This window comes from Halichoerus grypus, chromosome 3, assembly GCF_964656455.1.
Source record: "Halichoerus grypus chromosome 3, mHalGry1.hap1.1, whole genome shotgun sequence".
NCBI lineage: Eukaryota > Metazoa > Chordata > Mammalia > Carnivora > Phocidae > Halichoerus > Halichoerus grypus.
In genome coordinates, this window is record NC_135714.1 from 103,084,040 (window position 1) to 103,090,039 (window position 6,000).

At 46.4% G+C, this 6,000-nt stretch overlaps 1 protein-coding gene across 1 annotated transcript in view; it reads right to left on the reverse strand.

The window, feature by feature from the left end:
* NDNF (neuron derived neurotrophic factor) overlaps positions 1-5,601 on the reverse strand; it is a 41,771-nt gene extending 36,170 nt beyond the window's left edge. The window contains exon 1 of the mRNA XM_036099218.2: positions 5,093-5,601. The gene's annotated coding sequence lies outside the window, so the exon portion shown is untranslated. The remainder of the gene's footprint in view (positions 1-5,092) is intronic.
* Positions 5,602-6,000: the final 399 nt, after the last annotated feature.

Below are 6,000 nucleotides of genomic sequence, written 5' to 3' on the forward strand. Positions count from 1 at the left end.
AGGGAGAAGACAGAAACTTGCACGGTTACCATATACTCCAGTCAGTCACCACTATTTGTGATATTGGCAGTAATCATTCCAATTAGAAAACAGACATGAATGCATGTTGCTAACTCAATTTTTGTTATTTGGTTATTATATTTAAAACCTCCACACTGCAGAGGCAGTGTCTAAGAGGTCTGTTCAAATGAATCGATTTCTAATCATGTGTAATCATGTTTTTATTGAGTTCCTTCCAAACTTTATATAACCCATTGTTTCTAAAAATTTTTTTCTTTTTTTTTTCTTTCATAACTATATAGAAGCAATTCTTTCAAAAGAATAGCAGCAAATTCTTTGAAAGGAACAATTAAGGGACATTGAAAAAGTTAACTATATACATTCTGCCATATTTTTCTTTTTTAAAGATTCATTCAGAGTTTTCACAGGTGAAACTAAAAATAAATACTTCAGAGGAATATGTAAAGTATTAAATATGTGTCATTTTCAAATTTGATACAGGAAAAATGAACAAATCAAAACCAAAAACCAGTCACCAACTTACTAAAATAAATCAGTTTCTAAAGGATCCGGAAATTGTTGAAGGAATAATGACATGTAATCTTGGAAGTTTCTAGATTTAAAAACTTGAGGTCTGGGGACTTTAAAGTTTAAATCACATTTAGTTTAGTGAGTTCTTAAAAAAATTGACGTTGTAACAGGACCCATTACCCAGCTGTTCTGTGGTCAAATCTGTCTCTTTATCCCAAAGGGAAAAATTTGCAAAAACATATTGACAGTTCGCTTTTATTCCATACTGATCAAATACCTTACTCTTAATTTTTAAAATGTAAAACAAGCAACACGTTTTAAAATCTTGGGTCAATTAATATTATATATTTTATAATTTCCAAATATTTCAAAATACTAAAATGCATGGATTTGTTGTTTTGCAGTTTTTAGTAACACAAAAGAAGGGGGGAAGGTGTGAATATAGCATCTTTGGGTTTAGGAAATGTGTTCAGCAAGTAAGCAGCCAGGAATATACCTTCATTTGTCATTGGCTTGGGCACTGGTGGGCTACAGAAAGCAAATGTCAGGTGTCATCTCAGAAGAGGCAAGAGATCTATACACATATCCAAGCACAGCTTAATCCTAAAATGGTGTGGTTTTTCCCAGAAATATTAACTGAATTTAGGATCAGCATACCACCATATGATGCAATAAAATATTAGCAGTTTTGTTCTTTATATCATGCTATGTGATTCTTTTGAACAATAACAGCAAAGTATTTACTTTTCTTCTTAGGTGAAAATTAACATGTGGAAGCATGAGTGTGTGTATCATGGGTGTCAATTTGCACCGTAATATAATGTTAAAATAAGGCAGAATTTAGCGTAACTTCAGGGTTTAAATTGCAAAGCATTTTTAAATGGAGTATTTAAATATTGGAGAACTTTAATTTTGAAATCCATTTGAAAGTAAAGATTTAGTGTGATTTACTATTTACTACTCAACTATAACTTGTTTAGTTGTTGCTTCTATTGAATGATTGTGAACCAACTGGAAAAGAATAAATTATATTCTTTGGAATAATTGTTCCAAAATAGACATTTAGAGGTTCTAGACATTGTTTCGAGGTCAAGTGAATAATCTGAATGACTTTTGTAGATTACACTTGCTTTTGACACAATATGGATGGCTATGGGATATGCTTTCTTTCTGGTGACTAAGATGATGGCAGCTGACCCTGGCGAGGTCCATTCATTACTTGGATGCTACCAAGAGTGCAGGGCTCCCCAAAACAAGACCTAACACAGAGACGGGAAGCAAAAAAAAAAAAAGTGTGAGAGCACTGCTTGGTCACTAGACTCAACCACCTTATCACTGGAATAACTAAGGGAGAAAGATTAAAATAATTTTAGTCAGTGCACATTATGTGGAATTCACACTACTTCTTGCTATCTGTTAACTCAGGCATAGTCCTTACGTTTCCAATATCTACTCATTCACTGTTGCAAAGTGAAAAATAAGTTCTGTCCTAACAATGACAACAAAAACACCATCAGTTTGAAAATAAAAATTCTGGCCTCTTGATACACTGAATAGAAATACTATAGGAACAAACACAGGAAGATAACAACGGACAGGTACATTTTATTTCTACCTTCCGAACTCCTTCATTCCAAATAATTAGAGTTCTACAACACAAGTTTTCCCTTATTACACGGAGAGTCTGGTCAATAAATCCAAGTGAGAAAACTAATATCTGAATCACCGGGTTCAGGAAGCCAACTGAAAAAGTTGCTACGTTAAGTTATCTGCAGACTGATCCACGATGGATGGCTACCTTGAATGTAAGCCTTCCCTCAGCATGGTATTGCCAAGATTATGACATCACTCTTTGCTTTTTACTATTCATGTTACCACATGAATGTTCAATAGACACAGGACAAATAAAATGAGGGTCAGGGCTTCCCTCATTCTTAGAAGGATATTTTTCAATTATATATTTTGTTACATCTTAAGAGATAAAAGCTGTGTCTGCAAGTGATTAAAAGATGTTTTATATTCATGGTTTCATTTCTGCTGAAATAAATGCGTAATTTAAACCACACATAATTCCTAGCAATTTAGGCCCATTACAGAGTTCTAGCTTCTTTTTTATGATAGTTACTAATTAAAACAGAGTGTTGCTGCCACGTGGAGCCTGTGACTTCCACATACAGGTTTAATGAATAAAATGTCCTGACATAAAAATGAAAACAATAGAGACAAAGCTGCAAGCTGTTGTGTTTCTAGTGTATGGTAAAGATTAAGGACCTTCGCTAAATTAAGAATTATGCAGATAAAACACTTGTTAATTTCGTTCTTTAAAGGAAGAATTAAAGGATTTTTTAGTGAAATCTGAAATACTCACTAATTTTTCTAACTTCTGGACCCCTCATTCCCAGCTGACTCCTCCTCCCAAAGAATTTAAACTCATCAGAGTCACTTTTAAAGGATAAATGATGGGATATTTTAATGTAATCCTGCATATAGGTTTAGATTGAAAATGGGAATTGGGACCATAATTAATTATGTTGCCAAGTTTTTTGAACTTTAAGGAGACAGACTGAGGCAAACGAGGGCATTTCATAAGACTGCAACCTTCTAAAAGTTCATGGGTTAAAACTTTGGTAAAATGACAGTATCTTTTTGACATTTAATTAATTACATATGCAGAATGAGTGTGAGGAATTAACACCCTTTTGGTGTATTCACTTTCTGAAACCACTGTAATAAGAGACTGACACAAAATCAAAACCAAATATAAACAGGGTCTTCAGCTAGGGTACGGCCTTATAATCACACTTAATAAACAATAAATAATGATAAATACTGAGAGCCCTCAGTACACTCTGCTCTCGCATCCATCCATCACATCTTTCAGGATAATAAAACAATTCAATCCCATCAAATCCTCAAAACCGCTCCCTCTGGAGGGATGTTTTATCTCTACTTCTGCCAGCCCAGGGAGGATTTTACTTGTTTAAAGGGGGCGGAGAATGGAGCGGGGGTCCTATTTATTTCCATTGACGACTCCCCTGGTTCTCACAGGCGCTCAGGGACCGGGTGGGAGGAAAAAAGGAGGAGGTGCGGAGATTCCCTCGTTCAGAAAAGAAAAAGGGTTCAGGAAGCGAGGCAAAAGAATGGGTGGGCGAGGGCGGTGGGGGGAAGAGGGTAGTGTGTTTGGAGAGGTCAGCGACTAAATGAAAAAATAAATTGTTTTTTGATATAGCAGGATAGAATGATGATGAGAAGTAGACAAATTAACCAGCCCAACTAAGTTGCTAAAAGAAACTGTGTTTAAAAAAAAAAAAAAAATCAAACCCAGAGACATTTTCTCAGGTTCATTTCTCGCTCAAGGTCTTGGTTTCAGGGAGCTCCTTGTACCCAGAGCAGGAGATGGACAGCGCCCCGAAGGGGACCCGGAGGGGAACCGCGACCTGGCCCGAAGGACAGCTCAGCGCCCTTGCAGAGGTGCCCACGGCAAACTCCAAGGGCCTCGGCGACCCGCGTGGACCTGGTGCTGGGGACTGCGGCGAATTCTCCAGACCCGGGCGGGGGTACGGGGGGGAGGGGGCAGGAAGGGCGCACAATGAAACGAAACCGCACCCTAAATTCTGCAGTTTGCGAAGTGTCCCAGGAGAACAGCTGGGACCTGGAACCACTCGTTCGGATTCCTGAGTGTCGGGGCCGCGCCAACTCTCTGCTCGGTGGTACTGAAGGTAGCGCCAACTAGAGCGGACACCGACTGGTGCACAGACAGGGCTAGGGCACGACGCCCTGTCGGCTGGGTCTGGGGCGGGAGGGAAGGTCCCCTCGGTGGCTGCTCTGGTACCCCGGCAAAAGCAGGATCGGGTCCCAGGCCTCCCTGCCCAGCTCGAGGAAGTTTCTCTAACGATGCTCGCCTAGCAGGCAGAGGACTAACGAGGAGCCAGAGCGGTGGGGGTTCGGTTGGCGGAAGGGGACCGAGATCTCAGAGCCCGGGCTGCCGGGCTGGGGGCCGCCCGCCAGGAAGCCGCTCCTGCCTTGCCCGCGGGCGAGCCCCAGGCGCAGTCCAGACCCCTCGCTTTTCGTCCCACACTCACGCGCCTCCAAGACCCCAGTCCCGCAGACTTTCTCTAGAGAAGGGTAGAGGGCGTGAACCGGGGGGGGGAGGCAGCAGCTCTCCCGGCAGGCGGGCAAAGTGAGTGTCCAGGCCAAGTCCGGGATAAAGGTTCTGTGGCTCCCGGGACTCCGCCGCGCCCTGGGCACCGGGAACCCAGTGTCCCCGGCCTGTGCACGGTCTCTCCACCTCTAACACCGTTTGCGCCGCCCAGCCACGAAGCCAGCGTGGAAAACCGAGGGAGACCTGCTCCACGCCCCTTAAGCCCTCGGCTCCTCCGGATCTGGTGCCCTCGGCCAGCGGTGACGGAGAACCTCGCTGGGCCCCTCTGACTTAGGGGACGCGCGCTTCCACCCCCCATCCCAGATGAGCCCTCGGGTGTGAACACTCCCTGTGCCAGGTCTTGGGGTGGCGGGCTAAGGCGTCGGGGCGTCAGGAGTTTGCTTTCCTCTCGCTACTTACCTTACAAAAATCTGTTTGATTTTCCTGGGAGGGGGAGAGGAAAAATCCCTCCCCGAGGTGTGGTGTGCGAAACAGTCCACGTCCCCGGCACCGGCCAAGATGCTAAGCACCAGTACTCAGGAACCGAAGGGGCTGGGAGGCGGAGGAGGAGGCAGATAAAAGAGAAAAATTAAATCGGCCGAAGTGTCCCAACTTTGCCGTGGGCGCTGCAAACTTCAAAGGCGGGCGAGGCTGGCAGCGCGCGGCCGCCGAAGTTGCTGCGAAGTGGAGCGGGGAGAAGCGCGGGGCTGGGGGATCCCGGGACAGAGGGGGGAAGTGGCGGGAGGTCCTTTTAAAAGGCGGGGAGCGTGCGGGGGCTGGGCGGCGGGAGGATGCTGCCGAGCCCAGCGGGGCTGTCGCGGGCTCCGCGGGCGGCCGCCCGGGGCACCGGCGCCTGGCTGGAGTGCGACGCAAGGAGAGCCGGGCGCGCGGCGGCAGCGGGTGCGCGGCTCGGTTCGCTCCGCTCTCTCGCGGCTCCGAGCGGGGAGTGAGTGCTCGCTCCCGAGTGTCACTGCTGAAGCCCAGAGCCGCTCCCCCTCCCGCCCCACCGCTGCCCGCCCGCCCCCTCCCTCCTCTGCCCGATGCCTCCCCCCTCAGTCCCTCCCTCCCTCCCGCTGCGCGCCACCGCGCGCGCGCGCGCGCAAACACACACACACACACACACACACACACACACGCACGACCCAGCGCTCCCCAAACAGGGACCCTCGCGGGCGGCATCGCAGGGGACACCCCACCGTCCTTACCGCCCCCCGTGTCGCGAGGAAGGAGAGGGAGGCCCACCGAGACCCCCTCAAAACCACAAAACCTAGGGAGAGGCGTACGCGGGGCCATCGCACAGTCAGAGAGACCCGGGTGCACAATAAGGG